The 18,303-nt window shown below is 45.8% G+C and overlaps 1 protein-coding gene across 5 annotated transcripts in view; it reads right to left on the bottom strand.

Moving 5' to 3' along the window:
- ATP10D (ATPase phospholipid transporting 10D (putative)) overlaps nucleotides 1-18,303 on the bottom strand; it is a 118,174-nt gene that overhangs the window by 83,307 nt on the left and 16,564 nt on the right. Inside the window, exon 1 of one of the 5 annotated variants that reach the window (XM_075127942.1) lies at nucleotides 6,251-6,329. The exons of the other annotated variants lie outside the window; for them this stretch is intronic. The gene's annotated coding sequence lies outside the window, so the exon portion shown is untranslated. Of the gene's footprint in view, nucleotides 1-6,250; nucleotides 6,330-18,303 lie in introns of those variants that run through there. 5 annotated transcript variants of the gene reach the window in all.

Consider the following 18,303-nt stretch of genomic DNA (forward strand, 5'->3'; position numbering starts at 1 on the left):
GTAGTGCATCCAGTACCATGGACTTGTGCTTGTCCAGCTTTTCTAAATAGTCCTGAACCACTTCTTTCTCTACAGAGGGCTGGTCACCTCCTCCCAATGCTGTGCTGGCCAGTGCAGCAGGCTGGGAGCTGACCTTGTTTGTGAAGACAGAGGCAAAAAAAGCATTGAGTACATTAGCTTTTTCCACATCCTCTGTCACTAGGTTGCCTCCTTCATTCAGTAAGGGGCCCACACTTTCCTTGACTTTCTTCTTGTTGCTAACATACCTGAGGAAACCCTTCTTGTTACTCTTAACATCTCTTGCTAGCTGCAACTCCAAGTGTAATTTGGCCTTCCTGATTTTACTCCTGCATGCCTGAGCAATATTTTTATACTCCTCCCTGGTCATTTGTCCAATCTTCCGCTTCTTGTAAGCTTCTGTTTTGTGTTTAAGATCAGCAAGGATTTCACTAAAAAGAAAAGGAGTACTTGTGGCACCTTAGAGACTAACCGATTTATTTGAGCATAAGCTCTCGTGAGCTACAGCTCACTTCATCGGATGCATAAAGTGGAAAAACAAGCCAAGCTGGTCACCTGCCATATTTACTATTCTTTCTACACATTGGGATGGTTTGTTCCTGCAACCTCAATAAGGATTCTTTAAAGTACAGCCAGCTCTCCTGGACTCCTTTCCCCCTCATGTTATTCTCCCAGGTGATCCTGCCCATCAGTTTCCTGAGGGAGTCAAAGTCTGCTTTTCTGAAGTCCAAGGTCCATATTCTGCTGCTCTCCTTTCTTCCTTGACCAGACACGTCGTTTGTTCCACCAGCAGTCTATATGCAAACTCTTGGTTACAAAACACTCGGCAGTCTGGATCTTGGCAAACAGTGCAATTAGTGAGAAAGTAATGGCTGACTGGCATTTTAAGCACCTTGTCATCTAACCCAGAGCGTGGCTAATCAGTGTTTAGAGTGCCAACTTCAGCTGGTAGTTAATATGCAGATTAGACTGTCCAATATCATTAACACCCTTAGAGCTAAAATGGGGCTAGTAATAAAGAGAAACTTTGCAAAATGTCTGTGTAGAAAAGTGCTTGTATTATGAGCTCTCACACCTTAGTTAAAGGGAGAGAGGCAGCTGCTCTTTAATAAAGGCCTCCTTTCTTCCAAGTGCTCATTATGTTTAAGTGTTACATAAATCTTTCTTTTTGAATTAATATGCAAACTAGATACCATTAATTTGGGTTTGAATAGAGACTGGGAGTGGCTGGGTCATTGCACATATTGAATCTATCTCCCCATGTTAAGTATCCTCACACCTTCTTGTCAACAGTCTAAATGGGCCATCTTGATTATCACTACAAAAATGTTTTTTGTCCTGCTGATAATAGATCATCTTAATTAATTAGCCTCTTACACTTGGTATGGCTACTTCCACCTTTTCATGTTCTCTGTATGTGTGTGTGTGTGTATATATATATATATATATATATATCTTCTTACTTTATGTTCCATTCTGTGCATCCGATGAAGTGGGTTATAGCTCACGAAAGCTTATGCTCAAATAAATGTGTTAGTTTCTAAGGTGCCACAAGTACTCCTTTTCTTTTTGCCTCTAGCTGTGGAGAAACTGCCCATGTTATCAAATCATTTGTTTAGAGTTGAATAACAGGTATCTGAATGAGCCAATAAATCCTGTTCAAACACCTGTTAGGGAGTCCAAACATAACTGTTGTATTCTTATCTCCTGCACAGTCACTCCCCCCAAAACACAGATACACACACAAATATTCTTCTCAAGTAAATCACATCTCAGACTGTGTCCATTTACAAGGAACTGAGGAGAAATTCGTTCTCTGACTCCATCTTCTGGAGGGGCGGGAGGGATGAGTTTTAGAAAACTTCTTTGGGCTGTACAGAGCCTACTATAATGGGGTCCCAATCTTGACTGGGGCCCTCAGGCACAATCCCAATATCACTATTTAAATCATAATAAAAAACTGACACCTGTATCTAGATGTGTTCTCCCTACCACATGCATGCCTATATGCCAGAGGTTTGACCCACAACGTAAATATTTAGTTTGCAGTATTATTGTAGACATGTTGGTCCCAGGATATGAGAGAGAGACAAGATGGGTGAGGTAATATCTTTTATCAGGCCAGTTTTTGTTGGTGGAAGAGAAAGAAGCAAGCTTCCGAGCTACATGGAGTTCTTCTTGTCTCTCTCATAAATATTTAGTGACATACAATACATATTCGGCATCAAATACCGTGGAAGTTGCAGTGACATATTCATCCTATAGACTGGAATAATGGCTATGGAGGGGCTAAGAACATAAGAACAGCTATACTCAGGGCCATCCTTAGGCATATGTGGCTGCGTAGGGCACCCAAAAATTTGGGGCACCACTCCAGACTCTTCCTCTCCCTGTTTCAGAGGAACAGCCGTGTTAGTCTGTATTCGCAAAAAGAAAAGGAGTACTTGTGGCACCTTAGAGACTAACCAATTTATTTGAGCATGAGCTTTCGTGAGCTTAGCTTTTGTCTCTAAGGTGCCACAAGTACTCCTCTCCCTGTTCTGACCCTTTCTGCAGCCTCCCATAGCTAGCTGCTGCAGCCTGGTGACTCTTATTCCAGAGGAGATCTAGTAACTTAAAAGTGAAAACGCCTTCCAGCCTGACGGAGGGATTAGCACAACACTGAAACTGTTAAAGAGCCATTCAATTGGTAATGGGGCCATTTAACAGGTATTTGCCAACCCATAGGTATATACTGTCAGTTTCTGAATTTACTGACAAAAACAGTTGTGCATTACTGTAATATTTACTCAGAACATGTTAGTCTATAGGACCTTAGTTTAAAATTTGCTTTAAAAATATTTCATTAGAAGATTGCTGAAGATTATAAAGTCACATCTCTAAAAATACTTGCATAGGTTTTTAGATCCACAATCTGAGTATTCATCTTTAACCTTAAATGCTTGGATCTTCAGACATGTAGTTTTTTAAATAAATCCTTCAAAAGACCACTCTTATCTAAAATACACATTTTAAATTTAATTACTATAGTACAAAAAAACTTGCCTCCAAAGACTTCTTGTCCTTTCTGTCCATCCCTTTCTCCCTTCACCCCCCTTTTGAAGAGATGCTAGCCCTAAAGAGAAAACACCCCTTTCCTTCCACATAGCTGGACAAACGAGTTTCCCTTTCTTTACTTCTGATTTCATGAACTAATTTTAAGAGAACCCTCCAGCAAAATCAGTACCTTAGTAAGATATAAAATCCTTTGTTATGTCTAAAATCTTTGGAAACATATTTTTTTAAAGTTGGTAAAATTTCATAAACATGTCTGTTGTTATGGAGATCACACAAAGAAAATTAGTGTTCCCTTTTTCTAAAAGCAATGAACATTGTTATAAACACACTAAAACTCTGTGACTGATTAATTTAAAATAATGTCTTTGTTTCAGTGAGTTAAATATGTAGTAATCTGGAATGATTACTTTCTGAAGACTTAAGAGTACATTTACAATATAAAATCAGCTCAGAAATACTGATTAAGAAAATGTAAAACAGAGAAGAGATGCATCATGTATTCCTTAATATTTAAGATTGTATTCAGCAGGACAGCTGACTTGCCCTTAATACAAAGGTTTTGCAAATAAATCTCTGACAAACTTCAGGGTATATCAAAATACCTGTGACTGATATTTTTTATTCCAAAATATAGAGCTTTTAATTAGGTACCTTCTACATGTCCAGTCTTCACCTTTTGGCATGCAATGGAAAACATGCTCCATTTTATTGTGAAAAAAACACCCTTCTGCAATTTCTTTCTAATGTCATTTGCTTCACTTGGGTTCAGAGATTTGGCTTGAAGGGGGAGAGCAGGGAGGGGGAGGGAAGAGAGGAGAGAAACAGTGGGGAGAGGCGGGGCCTGGGCAGAGTTGGGGAAGGGTCTGGGACTGAGCAGGGTTGGAGTATGGGTGGGGCCACAGCTAGCCTCCCTAAGCGGCAGCTTCACCCCCCGCCCTTGACACTGGGTAAGAGCAGGTCTGCTCCCACACACGCAGCACGTGCTGCAGTGTCCTTTGGCAGGCTCCATATTGACAGAGCCAAATGCACGGCAGCCGCACATTCTGCATGAGGGAGAGGGTATGGGGGTCTCTGCAGGGAACTGTGACTCTCCACCACCGTGAGGCGGGCTGGATGGCTCAATATCCTTGCTACCTCGTCCCTCCTCCCCTGGGGTGCAAGCCCAGGTTGCCGTCGGGCATAGGGGCACCAGTTTAATAATACTGTGTAGGGCCCCATAAATCCTAAGGACGGCCCTGGCTATACTGGGTCAGATCAGTAGTTCATCTAGCCCAGTATCCTGGCATTGGCTACGTTGGAAGACAGAATACTGGGCCAGATGGACCAGTCTGACTGAATATGTCCATTCTTATGTTCTCCAATTTGTTAAGGTAGTTTTGAATTCTAATCCTGTCCTCCAAAGTGCTTACAAACCCTCCCATCTTGGTGTTACCCACAAATTTTATAAGCATACTCTCTATTCCCTTATCCATCTCCTATCGTCCACTCCCAGCTACTGGCAGGCAACGGCTAGAGACACCCAGAGAATGGGTGATCATCTTGGCTAACAGCCTCCTGATCATCTTGGCTAATAGCCATTGATGGACTTTTTGTTTACACTGGCACTTTCGTCATTAAAATTTTTGTTGCTCAATCGTGTGAAAAAACAACCCCTTGAACAACAAAAGTTTTAACAATGAAAAGCACCAGCGTGGACAGCGCTTCGTTGGCAGGAGCCACTCTCCCGTCAATGAGGCTACTGCCCCTCGTTGGGGTCTCTCCCAGCGACAAAGAGCAGCTACACTGTGCATGTTACAACAGCGCGGCTGCAGCGGCACAATCACGCCATTGTAAGGTGCTCAGTGTAGACATAGCCTTATTCTTTTTTGAACTGACTTATAGTTTTGGCCTTCACAGTATCCCCTGGCAATGAGTTCCACAGGTTGACTGTGTATTGTGTGAAGAAGTACCTCCTTATGTTTGTTTTAAACCTGCAGCCTATTAAATGTATCGGATGACCCCTGGTTCTTGTGTTATGTGACAGAATAAATAACACTTCCCTGTACACTTTCTCTACACTTTTTTCTTTCTGTGATTTTATAAACCTCTATCATATCCCCCCTTAGTCATCTCTTTTCCAAGCTGAACAGTCCCAGTCTTTTTAACCTCTCCTCACATGGAAGTTGTTCCATACCCTTACTCATTTTTATTGCCTTTCTCTGTACCTTTTCCAATTCTATATCTTTTTTGAGATGGGGTTCCTGCAATGCCTATTATATCAATATCCCCACTTAAAACCATGTACTCTAGTTCACCCATGTTAGTATTTAGACTTATAGCATTTGTATATACTTATAAAATTTTCACTTTTTAGCTGTCTACTGTTAGGGGATGTAATTGAATGGGACTCTTTTTCATTTGACTGTTTTTCTTCAGTTCCTACCTGTACTTTATCAACGTCTATCCTCTCCTCTTTTCTAGGACATAGAGAATCTCCGTTAATAGACATCCTTGCGATGTCTCTGTCTGAACCATGTGCTCCTCTATACCTGTGGGCTTTCTCCCGGCCCTTAGTTAAAAACTCTTCTTAATTTTTACCTTTTTAATTTTACATACCAGCAACCTGGTTCCATTTTGGTTTAGGTGGAGCCCCTTCTTGTATGGCTCCTCCTTTCCCAAAAGGTTCCCCAGTTCCTAATAAACCTAAACCCCTCCTCCTTACACTATCGTCTCATCCGACTGGCCCTGCATGTGGAACTGGAAGCATTTCAGAGAATGCTACCAAGGAGCCCTGGACTTTAATCTCTTACTCAGCAGTTTAATAACCTGCCCAGCCTAACTCTGCTTAGTTCCCTACATTAAGACCAAGTAATTAGGCTTTAATAGGGAAGCCTGAATTTCACTCTTACAGCTCATATTTCATATATTATCTTGCATTCCTGATTCTACGGATGCCTTAAAAATTCATCTGCTAAGTAATGTTACAGTTTTCTTGCAGATTTATATTTAATTACACCAAGCGACGTTAATGCAGAGTTAAGGATGCTTGGTGGTATGTCATCCCCTTGCAGAATGCTGACTTGAGCAAAACTCAAACTTCTGAAAACCGGGGAAAATGCACAGTTAAGGTTGCCCATGAAACCTTATCTCTGCCCTCTTTCAGCAGTGCCCTAATACACTGTGTTAACACACATACCTTTATGCTGTCAACTCCACGGCTGCTGAAATGTACAAGCTCTTCACTTTCTTTTACAACCCATTCACTCTCTCCCACAGAATCCCATGTAACACTATTAAAGGACAAAAAGAAAAAAAGAAGGGGAAAAAATTCTGGTCTAAGTGAATTTCCTTGTAGCACATAGGCTGTCTGCAACAAAGCCAGGGATTGAACTGACTTCTGTTCCCACCTCTGGCAGAGGACCTATGCCTCATTCTCCACTCATCTTTCAACAGCTACATATCACATGGAACCATAATGACCCCCTGTATTAGTCATCAGCATTGTTGGAACACTATAACTTGAGCAAAGGAATAAATGGTTGCCATAGTCGGTTATTATCCTCTATAATATCCTCACACTTTGTCAGTGGTTTACACATCTATTTTTGACACAGCTGAGGAATGCTGAGAACCCTGGATTTTATTCTGTGCTTACCCCTAGAGAGGAATGTGGTGTAGTGTAGTGGTTACAGGCAGCACAGCCAAGCATGTAGGTTTGGCACTTTCATCCTGAAAGGCAGTCCCACGCATTGGAGAGACTTCAGTTCTATTGCCAGCTCTGTCAGAAAGTGATCTTTCAGTTACTTTATTTGTAAAACTGGTGAATAATACTTGCTTCTCTCCTAAGTTAGAAGTAAGAGGCATTGCTCAATAACAAGAGCTCCCACACAGAATTAACACCAGGAAGTAGAAGAGCTTAGACAAAAACTCATGATTAGGGCTGCAGGGTTTTCACAGAGGTAAAAATGTCACAGATACTATGATGTTTCTGTTTATCTGTGACTTGTCTTTGTGTATGCAATTGTAATAAACTCACCCAGCAGTGATGGCTCTTGTGACTTCTGTCCACAGTGCTGGGTTTGGCTTTCCACTGCAAGCATTGCGACCTGACTCCCAGACTTGCAGCACCTCTCACTCAAATTTGTCTCAGCCACCCCGCACCCCATCATGATGGAGGGGCAGCGGGGCCAAACCTTAGTGGTCCTTTGACTCCATTCACCACGATACAATGCCTGCAGTAGCAAGCTGGGCCCAGCCCCACAGGACTGGAGCCTACACACACACACACTTTGAATGGCATTCCCATGACCTTACACACCATTTCCCCCTAAACCTGTGATTTTTAACTAACTGTACCATGATTGCTCTGTGATTTTTTATTATAAACACTGGGACAAATCTGCAGCCCTACTCATGATCTATTCCTGACTCCTAGTCCAGCACACCAAAGGTCCATGAAAGATAGGTGTTTCTGTGTCCCCCTTGTCTGGAGCTCTAGCTCTGCAACTGTAACTATAATATTGGGAGCCCCAATTAGTATCCCATCAGCATAGCCCAATTTAGATACTGAATTTATTCTAGGCCAAGTTGAGCTATCATGATGGGATAATGATCAGGGCTTCCTACGTAGTAGACACAGAGCAAGAGCTCTGGGTGAGGGGGACACCGCAGCAATAGCCACTCCCTTTCAGCCCATGAAAAAGTGTGCAGGGTGGGAGCTGAGAGAAGATGATGATTTCTAGTCTCAGCTCAGTAGAATAACACCAGGGATGGGCTTGTCTCACTGTATGTTGACTTATCCCATTTTATTACAATGTGGTGAAAATTCTCCATAGCTAATCTTCAGCCTTATCTTATCTTTAGCTATAAACATGTTATTAGCCTCTTTACATTGCTACAATTTATAAGAATTTTATTGTGCATCAAAATGGCTTTGATGTGCAAACTAAGAACACTTGTATTTCCACAGTATCATTGTATACATCATCTATGTAATTCTGCAAGTTTCTTTATCAGCCAATTATATCTGGCCCATAAAATAACCTTAACTCTGCATCTTCATTTTATGAATCCATTTTACTGGATAGTAAAGAAAGCTGAGCCAGTCATTCACATCAAATAATCTATCAACGAATGTAGACTTTCTTTCCGCTTGTTGAAGATCTACAAACAGATTGTGATTATTCTCAGATTTTTTTTTTCATTTCATTTCACCCAATGAATTTTTCAGCAACTTTTCGTACCCTCTCTCTATTGGTTGTGAACAGATCACTGATATTCAATATCCAAAATACAAGGTGAGTTGGCTAGTTGTTCTTGTATATACCACATGGAATTAATTATTGGTTGTTTATATCACATGGTATTATTTCTGTTTCCTGACTGGATGAGTTTGACATTTATAATGAGGAGGATGATTTGAGATGCCAGGGAGGATTTGTCTCTTTCAGGATTTGTCCATACAAGGAAGAAGGGGGTTTTCTTACCATGTATTAGGTAACACATAGTAAAATCCTTAGTGAAGACAGACTGTAGTTTTTACAAGTTTTAGCAGGTCAAGGTGAACATTAGGGGGAAGCCAAGAACTTACCTTTATATTAATAATAAATGTGAAAACTACAAACTGTGTTAGCTAATGTGGTATACCAGTGAAGGCAAAGCCTCACAGGGAGGAGATTAATGGCATTAGGGCATTTTAGAAGATTTTAAACCTTTCTCTTCTGGGCCATGCAAGATTTGCCTAAGGCATTCCACAAGGAGTGAAGACAGACGTTTCCCTGCACATGCCACTTGCCTCCCTGGTCCTTACTGGAGCTTATGAAATGAAGAATAGGCCTCTCCTTCCTCACCATCCTAGGTCCGGAGATTGGATAGAATTCCCACTTGTGCTGTGCATCTGGGAGACACCGCCAGACAGATTGGCTTCAGCACTGCCTACCCTGTTTGAAGAACCCAGAGAAAGGAACCAGGGAGTACACCTTATGCCCTGGTCTACACTAGGACTTTAGGTCGAATTTAGCAGCGTTAAATCGATGTAAACCTGCACCCGTCCACACAATGAAGCCCTTTATTTCGACTTAAAGGGCTCTTAAAATCGATTTCCTTACTCCACCCCGACAAGTGGATTAGCGCTTAAATCGACGTTGCCGGCTCGAATTTGGGGTACTGTGGACACAATTCGATGGTATTGGCCTCCGGGAGCTATCCCAGAGTGCTCCATTCTGACCGCTCTGGACAGCACTCTCAACTCAGATGCACTGGCCAGGTAGACAGGAAAAGAACCGCGAACTTTTGAATCTCATTTCCTGTTTGGCCAGCGTGGCAAGCTGCAGGTGACCATGCAGAGCTCATCAGCACAGGTGACCATGATGGAGTCCCAGAATCGCAAAAGAGCTCCAGCATGGACCGAACGGGAGGTACGGGATCTGATCGCTGTTTGCGGAGAGGAATCCGTGCTATCAGAACTCCGTTCCAGTTTTCGAAATGCCAAAACCTTTGTGAAAATCTCCCAGGGCATGAAGGACAGAGGCCATAACAGGGACCCGAAGCAGTGCCGCGTGAAACTGAAGGAGCTGAGGCAAGCCTACCAGAAAACCAGAGAGGCGAACAGCCACTCTGGGTCAGAGCCCCAAACATGCCGCTTCTATGATGAGCTGCATGCCATTTTAGGGGGTTCAGCCACCACTACCCCAGCCGTGTTGTTTGACTCCTTCAATGGAGATGGAGGCAATACGGAAGCAGGTTTTGGGGACGAAGATGATGATGATGAGGAGGTTGTAGATAGCTCACAGCAAGCAAGCGGAGAAACTGGTTTTCCCGACAGCCAGGAACTGTTTCTCACCCTAGACCTGGAGCCAGTACCCCCCGAACCCACCCAAGGCTGCCTCCTGGACCCAGCAGGTGGAGAAGGGACCTCTGGTGAGTGTACCTTTTAAAATACTATACATGGTTTAAAAGCAAGCATGTGAAAGGATTACTTTGCCCTGGCATTTGCGGTTCTCCTAGATGTAGTCCTAAAGCCTTTGCAAAAGGTTTCTGGGGAGGGCAGCCTTATTGCGTCCTTCATGGTAGGACACTTTACCACTCCAGGCCAGTAACACGTACTCGGGAATCATTGTAGAACAAAGCATTGCAGTGTATGTTTGCTGGCATTCAAACAACATCCGTTCTTTATCTCTCTGTGTTATCCTCAGGAGAGTGAGATATAATTCATGGTCACCTGGTTGAAATAGAGTGCTTTTCTTCAGAGGACACTCAGAGGAGCCCATTCCTGCTGGGCTGTTTGCCTGTGGCTAAACAGAAATGTTCCCCGCTGTTAGCCACAGGGAGGGGGGAAGGTTGAGGGGGTAGTCACGCGGTGGGAGGAGGCAAAATGCGATCTTGTAACGAAAGCACATGTGCTATGTATGTAATGTTAACAGCAAGGTTTACCCTGAAAGAGTGTAGCCACTGTTTTATAGAATGTGTCTTTTTAAATACCGCTGTCCCTTTTTTTTTCTCCACCAGCTGCATGTGTTTCAATGATCACAGGATCTTCTCCTTCCCAGAGGCTAGTGAAGCTTAGAAAGAAAAAAAAAACGCACTCGCGATGAAATGTTCTCCGAGCTCATGCTGTCCTCCCACACTGACAGAGCACAGACGAATGCGTGGAGGCAAATAATGTCAGAGTGCAAGAAAGCACAAAATGACCGGGAGGAGAGGTGGCGGGCTGAAGAGAGTAAGTGGCGGGCTGAAGACAGGGCTGAAGCTCAAATGTGGCAGCAGCGTGATGAGAGGAGGCAGGATTCAATGCTGAGGCTGCTGGAGGACCAAACCAGTATGCTCCAGTGTATGGTTGAGCTGCAGCAAAGGCAGCTGGAGCACAGACTGCCACTGCAGCCCCTCTGTAACCAACCGCCCTCCTCCCCAAGTTCCATAGCCTCCACACCCAGACACCCAAGAACGCCTCCGGCCAACCAGCCACTCCACCACAGAGGATTGCCCAAAAAAAAGAAGGCTGTCATTCAATAAATTTTAAAGTTGTAAACTTTTAAAGTGCTGTGCTTAAAGTGCTGTGTGGCATTTTCCTTCCCTCCTCCACCACCCCTCCTGGGCTACCTTGGTAGTCATCCCCCTATTTGTGTGATGAATGAATAAAGAATGCATGAATGTGAAGCAACAATGACTTTATTGCCTCTGCAAGCGGTGATTGAAGGGAGGAGGGGCGGGTGGTTAGCTTACAGGGAAGTAGAGTGAACCAAGGGGCGGGGGGTTTCATCAAGGAGAAACAAACAGAACTTTCACACCGTAGCCTGGCCAGTCATGAAACTGGTTTTCAAAGCTTCTCTGATGCGTACCGCGCCCTCCTGTGCTCTTCTAACCGCCCTGGTGTCTGGCTGCGCGTAACCAGCAGCCAGGCAATTTGCCTCAACCTCCCACCCCGCCATAAACGTCTCCCCCTTACTCTCACAGATATTGTGGAGCACACAGCAAGCAGTAATAACAGTGGGAATATTGGTTTCGCTGAGGTCTAAGCAAGTCAGTAAACTGCGCCAGCGCGCCTTTAAACGTCCAAATGCACATTCTACCACCATTCTGCACTTGCTCAGCCTGTAGTTGAACAGCTCCTGACTACTGTCCAGGCTGCCTGTGTACGGCTTCATGAACCATGGCATTAAGGGGTAGGCTGGGTCCCCAAGGATACATATAGGCAATTCAATATCCCCAACAGTTATTTTCTGGTCTGGGAATAAAGTCCCTTCCTGCAGCTTTTGAAACAGACCAGAGTTCCTGAAGATGCGAGCATCATGCACCTTTCCCGGCCATCCCACGTTAATGTTGGTGAAACGTCCCTTGTGATCCACCAGAGCTTGCAGCACTATCGAAAAGTACCCCTTGCGGTTTATGTACTCGGCGGCTTGGTGCTCCGGTGCCAAGATAGGGATATGGGTTCCGTCTATAGCCCCACCACAGTTAGGGAATCCCATTGCAGCAAAGCCATCCACTATGACCTGCACATTTCCCAGGGTCACTACCCTTGATATCAGCAGATCTTTGATTGCGTGGGCTACTTGTATCACAGCAGCCCCCACACTAGATTTGCCCACTCCAAATTGATTCCCGACTGACCGGTAGCTGTCTGGCGTTGCAAGCTTCCACAGGGCTATCGCCACTCGCTTCTCAACTGTGAGGGCTGCTCTCATCTTGGTATTCATGCGCCTCAGGGCAGGGGAAAGCAAGTCACAAAGTTCCATGAAAGTGCCCTTATGCATGCGAAAGTTTCGCAGCCACTGGGAATCGTCCCAGACCTGCAACACTATGCGGTCCCACCAGTCTGTGCTTGATTCCCGAGCCCAGAATCGGCGTTCCACAGCATGAACCTGCCCCATTAGCACCATGATGCATGCATTGGCAGGGCCCATGCTTTCAGAGAAATCTGTGTCCATGTCCTGATCACTCACGTGACCGCGCTGACGTCGCCTCCTCGCCCGGTATCGCTTTGCCAGGTTCTGGTGCTGCATATACTGCTGGATAATGCGTGTGGTGTTTAATGTGCTCCTAATTGCCAAAGTGAGCTGAGCGGCCTCCATGGTTGCCTTGGTATGGCGTCCGCACAGGAAAAAGGCGTGGAACGATTGTCTGCCGTTGCTCTGATGGAGGGAGGGGCGACTGACGACACGGCTTACAGGGTTGGCTTCAGGGAGCTAAAATCAACAAAGGGGGGTGGCTTTACATCAAGGAGTATTTCAGGCAGGACTTCACGGAGGGTTCCAATAAGAAATGGTGCACCTAAGTTATCGTTCTTATTGGAACAAGGAGGTTAGCCTGGCCTCTGATTGATACATGGCTAGATTTACCTCGCTGCACCTTCTCTGTGAGTGACTGCAGTGTGACCTAGAGGAATGAGTCCCCTAGACAGGGGAGGAGGCAAATGAGTACAAAACAAATCTGGTCTATTTCTTGTTTTGACCCACTCCATCTATCTTTTACATCTTTGGCTGGCAGCAGACGGTGCAGAAGGACTGCATGCCATCCACATCTCATGGCTGCTCGGCAGAAGATGGTACAGTACGACTGCTAGCCATCCTCATCTCTTGCCTGCCTGGCAGAAGATGGTACAGTACGACTGCTAGCAGTCCGTATCGCCTGCCCGCTCACCATAAGACGGTTCAATAGGACTGACTGCAGGACTAAAGAGAATGACCTGGTCAAGTCACTCCAAATTTAGTCCCTGCGCCCATGTCTGCCCAGGCGCTCCCAGCCGACGTGGCCAGGAGCACCTCGGACACGACGAGGACGACTACCAGTCGTATTGCACCATCTGCTGCCAGAAGGCAATGGGTTGCTGCTACTGTGCAGCAAAGCCGTACCGCGTCTGCCAGCACCCAGGAGACATAGGGTGACGGTTACCTGAGCGGGCTCCAGGCTTGCCGTGGTATGGCGTCTGCACAGGTAACTCAGGAAAAAAGGCGCGAAATGATTGTCTGCCCTTGCTTTCACGGAGGGAGGGAGGGAACGGGGGCCTGACGATACGTACCCAGAACCACCCGCGACAATGTTTTAGCCCCATCAGAGTGCTCCATTGTGACTGCTCTGGACAGCACTCTCAGATGCCCGATTGTTTGCCGTTGCTCTGACGCCGGGAGGGGCGACTGAGGACACGGCTTACAGGGTTGGCTTCAGGGAGCTAAAATCAACAAAGGGGGTGGCTTTACATCAAGGAGTATTTCAGGTAGGACTTCACGGAGGGTTCCAGTAAGAAATGGTGCACCTAAGTTATTGTCCTTATTGGAACAAGAAGGTTAGCCTGGCCTCTGATTGATACATGGCTAGATTTACCTCGCTGCACCTTCTCTGTGAGTGACTGCAGTGTGACCTAGAAGAATGAGTCCCCTAGACAGGGGAGGGGGGGAAGCAAATGAGTACAAAACAAATCTGGTCTATTTCTTGTTTTGATCCACTCCATCTATCTTTTACATCTTTGGCTGGCAGCAGACGGTGCAGAAGGACTGCATGCCATCCACATCTCATGGCTGCTCGGCAGAAGATGGTACAGTACGACTGCTAGCAGTCCGTATCGCCTGCCTGCTCACCATAAGACGGTTCAATAGGACTGACTGCAGGCAGGACTAAAGAGAATGACCTGGTCAAGTCACTCCAAATTTAGTCCCTGCGCCCATGTCTGCCCAGGCTCTCCCAGCCGACGTGGCCAGGAGCACCTCGGACATGACGATGACGGCTACCAGTCGTACTGTACCGTCTGCTGCCACAAGGCAAGGGGTTGCTGCTACTGTGTAGCAATGCCGTACCACGTCTGCCAGCACCCAGGAGACATAGGGTGACGGTTACCTGAGCGGGCTCCATGCTTGGGCATCTGCACAGGTAACTCAGGAAAAAAGGCGCGAAATGATTGTCTGCCCTTGCTTTCACGGAGGGAGGGAGGGAACGGGGGCCTGACGATATGTACCCAGAACCACCCGCGACAATGTTTTAGCCCCATCAGGCATTGGGATCTCAACCCAGAATTCCAATGGGCAGCGGAGACTGCGGGAACTGTGGGATAGCTACCCACAGTGCAACGCTCCGGAAGTCGACTCTAGCCTCGGTACTGTGGAAGCGCTCCGCCGAGTTAATGCACTTAATGCACTTAGAGCATTTTCTGTGGGGACACACACACTCGAATATATAAAACCGATTTCTAAAAAACCGACTTCTATAAATTCGACCTTATTCCGTAGTGTAGACATACCCTTAGAGTCAGCAAGGCATGTGGTATGCCTGTGGACAGAGAGCTCTAAGGCTTTTCCATGCCATGTGCTGGGAAGCTTGTGTTTGGGACAAAGTATTTGGCTGCCTGGCCAAAAACTATAAAAGGCAGCTGCACTATCTCCATTTTGTCTTCATTCCTAATTCTTACCTCTGGGGTAACTTTTCTATAAATGAAGCTTTGAATAAAGGACTGAATGGCCCACCCAAGCTGTGGATGTGCTCCTGTGGGACTTTCAAGCCAACAAACTACCAATACTGCTAAGAGCTGATATGTGGAGTTTGAAGTTTCTGTATGTATCTGACTGCTTTACCATTTAACAACGCTCTTCTTGTTCTTTCTTTTTTCTTTATAATAAACCTTTAATTTTAGACACTAAATGATTGGCTGGCAGCATGGTATTTTGGGTAAGATCCAACCTAATAGTGACCTGGCAATGTGGCATAGAAAAGAAGCCCTTTGGAGTTCAGAATAACATTTTGTACAGTGAGGAGAGGTTTTTAAATAACTTCTCACTGTACTGGACCTAGGTGCTGATTGGAAGCCTATGAACTGGAATGCAACAAGGGGGCTGTGTGATTTCTTTTTTTAACTTCTTGATAACCAGTGTGGGGGATCAGAAGTACAGTCTGTGACTGGTTGGTGAGTTTAACTTCAGTGTTAACCACCGGTTTTGAGAGTATCTGTTCTCCTTTTTGCAGCTTGCCCTGACCTCAGCATTTTCAGTAAGGGCTACCACAGGCACACCGGGTCACAGTCACCTTGTATCAATCTATTTGTGCAGGTGTCTAAACTCAAATTTGTCTCTGACTGACATAAGCGCTCTGTTATGGTGAGGCGGTAAAACCACTTCCCTGAATGGTGTTGAGCCACGATCACCCCACTGAGGTCGACGTGAGTGTACGCACTGCATGATCTACATCAACCCTAGCAGTCCTACAGCAGCATTGTCCCACAATGCCTGACAGTGACTGCTCATCATAATTGTGAACTCCACTGCCCAGAGGTCATGAAAACTGGAAGCCATACACTCCTTTAAAAACCCTGCATTTTTTTGAAATGCCTTTTCCTAATTGTCCACCTTGATGAGCACAGCTAGCAGCTTTCCCTTGTTGCATGCAGTTGCCTGATGAAAAGTGCTGGCTCCATGCACTAGATGTGCACTGCACTCCTGCCTAAAGTAGACAGGAGATATTGGACTTCCCATGGGGAGAAGAGGCCAGGCAGGCACAGCTATGAGCCAACTGTAGAAAAGTGGACATCTATGAAAGGTTGAATAGGGGATACAGGTGAAGGGGTAGGAGAGGGATCAACAGCAACGCCACTTGAAACCAAAGGAACTGCAGCAAGCATACCACAAAGTCAGCTGCAGACCTGCCACTTTTATGAGCTGCATGCTATCCTTGGTGTGACCTCACCAGCACCCTGCAGACCACCATGGATACCTCCAAGAAACCCAAGACAGAGATCCCTGCTGTAAACAGTGAGAGTGAGGAGGAGGAAGGGGGACACGCGGCAGGGGCATCCAGCTGTGCCATGAGTCAGTACCTGTTTCACAATCCACTGCAGTCTAATTGGTCACACCAGCCAAGCAAGGTCAAGCCTGATAAAGGGGAAGGAACCTTGGGTAAGTCTGTGCATGCATTTTTCCTTACAACATTTAAACAAGAAGATGGCGCACGGTTCAGCCTCAAGTCAGCAGGATACAGGTTTCATTGTTTGACTCATAAGAGAAGAATAGTGGAACGACAAATAGAGGTAGAGTTCATAGAATCATAGAATCATAGAATATAAGGGTTGGAAGGGACCCCTGAAGGTCATCTAGTCCAAGCCCCTGCTCGAAGCAGGACCAATTCCCAGTTAAATCATCCCAGCTAGGGCTTTGTCAAGCCTGACCTTAAAAACCTCTAAGGAAGGAGATTCTACCACCTCCCTAGGTAACGCATTCCAGTGTTTCACCACCCTCTTAGTGAAAAAGTTTTTCCTAATATCCAATCTAAACCTCCCCCACTGCAGCTTGAGACCATTACTCCTCGTTCTGTCATCTGATACCATTGAGAACAGTCTAGAGCCATCCTCTCTGGAACCCCCTTTCAGGTAGTTGAAAGCAGCTATCAAATCCCCCCTCATTCTTCTCTTCTGCAGGCTAAACAATCCCAGCTCCCTCAGCCTCTCCTCATAACTCATGTGTTCCACACCCCTAATCATTTTTGTTGCCCTTCGCTGGACTCTCTCCAATTTATCCACATCCTTCTTGAAGTGTGGGGCCCAAAACTGGACACAGTACTCCAGATGAGGCCTCACCAATGTCGAATAGAGGGGAACGATCACGTCCCTCGATCTGCTCGCTATGCCGCTACTTATACATCCCAAAATGCCATTGGCCTTCTTGGTAACAAGGGCACACTGCTGACTCATATCCAGCTTCTCGTCCACTGTCACCCCTAGGTCCTTTTCCGCAGAACTGCTGCCTAGCCATTCGGTCCCTAGTCTGTAGCTGTGCATTGGGTTCTTCCGTCCTAAGTGCAGGACCCTGCACTTATCCTTATTGAACCTCATCAGATTTCTTTTGGCCCAATCCTCCAATTTGTATAGGTCCTTCTGTATCCTATCCCTCCCCTCCAGCGTATCAGTTGATATCTGCTTTTCATTCCCCCGTAGGAATGGCTTCATGAGGTGGGTTGGAGCAGTTTGTTTATATGTCTAAGGCTGTCTCTTTTATCCTCTGGAGAGATCTTGATGAAACTTTCATGAGATTCTCTGCAATCCTCTGTCAAAGGTTTCCAGGGATGGCAGCCTTATTTCTTCCTCCGTAGTAGAATACTTCCCCATGCCACTCCATGAGGACTACAGTAGACACTGTTGCAGTAAAGGGACTAGCAGCATACAGGCCCAGGCAGCTTCAGGATGCCAGTAGCAGCTGTGTTCTCTACGCCTTTGTAACCCTCAGGAGTGAGGTATCAGCTAATCTCTCCACTGTCTGTTGAAAATAGTGCCAGTATTCAGTGCCACTGACCTATACTCATAAGTAAGGAAATAGAGTCCGAAATGTTATTGTTTCATGCAACTGAAGATTTCCCTTGTCATTGCCTCCTCCCTTGCCCTGCCAGGCCATACTTACCATGGCTGGAGCTGGAGAGCGGTGCCGTGCTGAGGCGCTCCAAAGATAAAGAGTCAATAAGCATGTCAGTCTGCAACGTATCTTTCCCTGTCTGTTGTGACTGTAAATCCACTAATACAGCTGTCTGTTTTATCTGTAGTTGCTGTTGTTAAGGACTTGAGGGGTGCCCCCTCCTCAACCACAGAACAGCTGATTCTGTGAGGAGGAGAAAGAAGCAGACTAGGGAGGATATGTTCAGGAAATCCTGCAAGCCAGTGCTGCATCAGACCATGAACAGAGAGCCTGGAAGGTGAATATGGCAGACAGGAGAAAGACTGAGGAGTCCCAACAGGAAAAAGGAGAGGGAGATAATGGGGCTTCTCAGGCAGCACATAATCATAGC

Source organism: Caretta caretta, chromosome 4 (genome assembly GCF_965140235.1).
Source record: "Caretta caretta isolate rCarCar2 chromosome 4, rCarCar1.hap1, whole genome shotgun sequence".
NCBI classification, from domain to species: Eukaryota; Metazoa; Chordata; order Testudines; family Cheloniidae; genus Caretta; species Caretta caretta.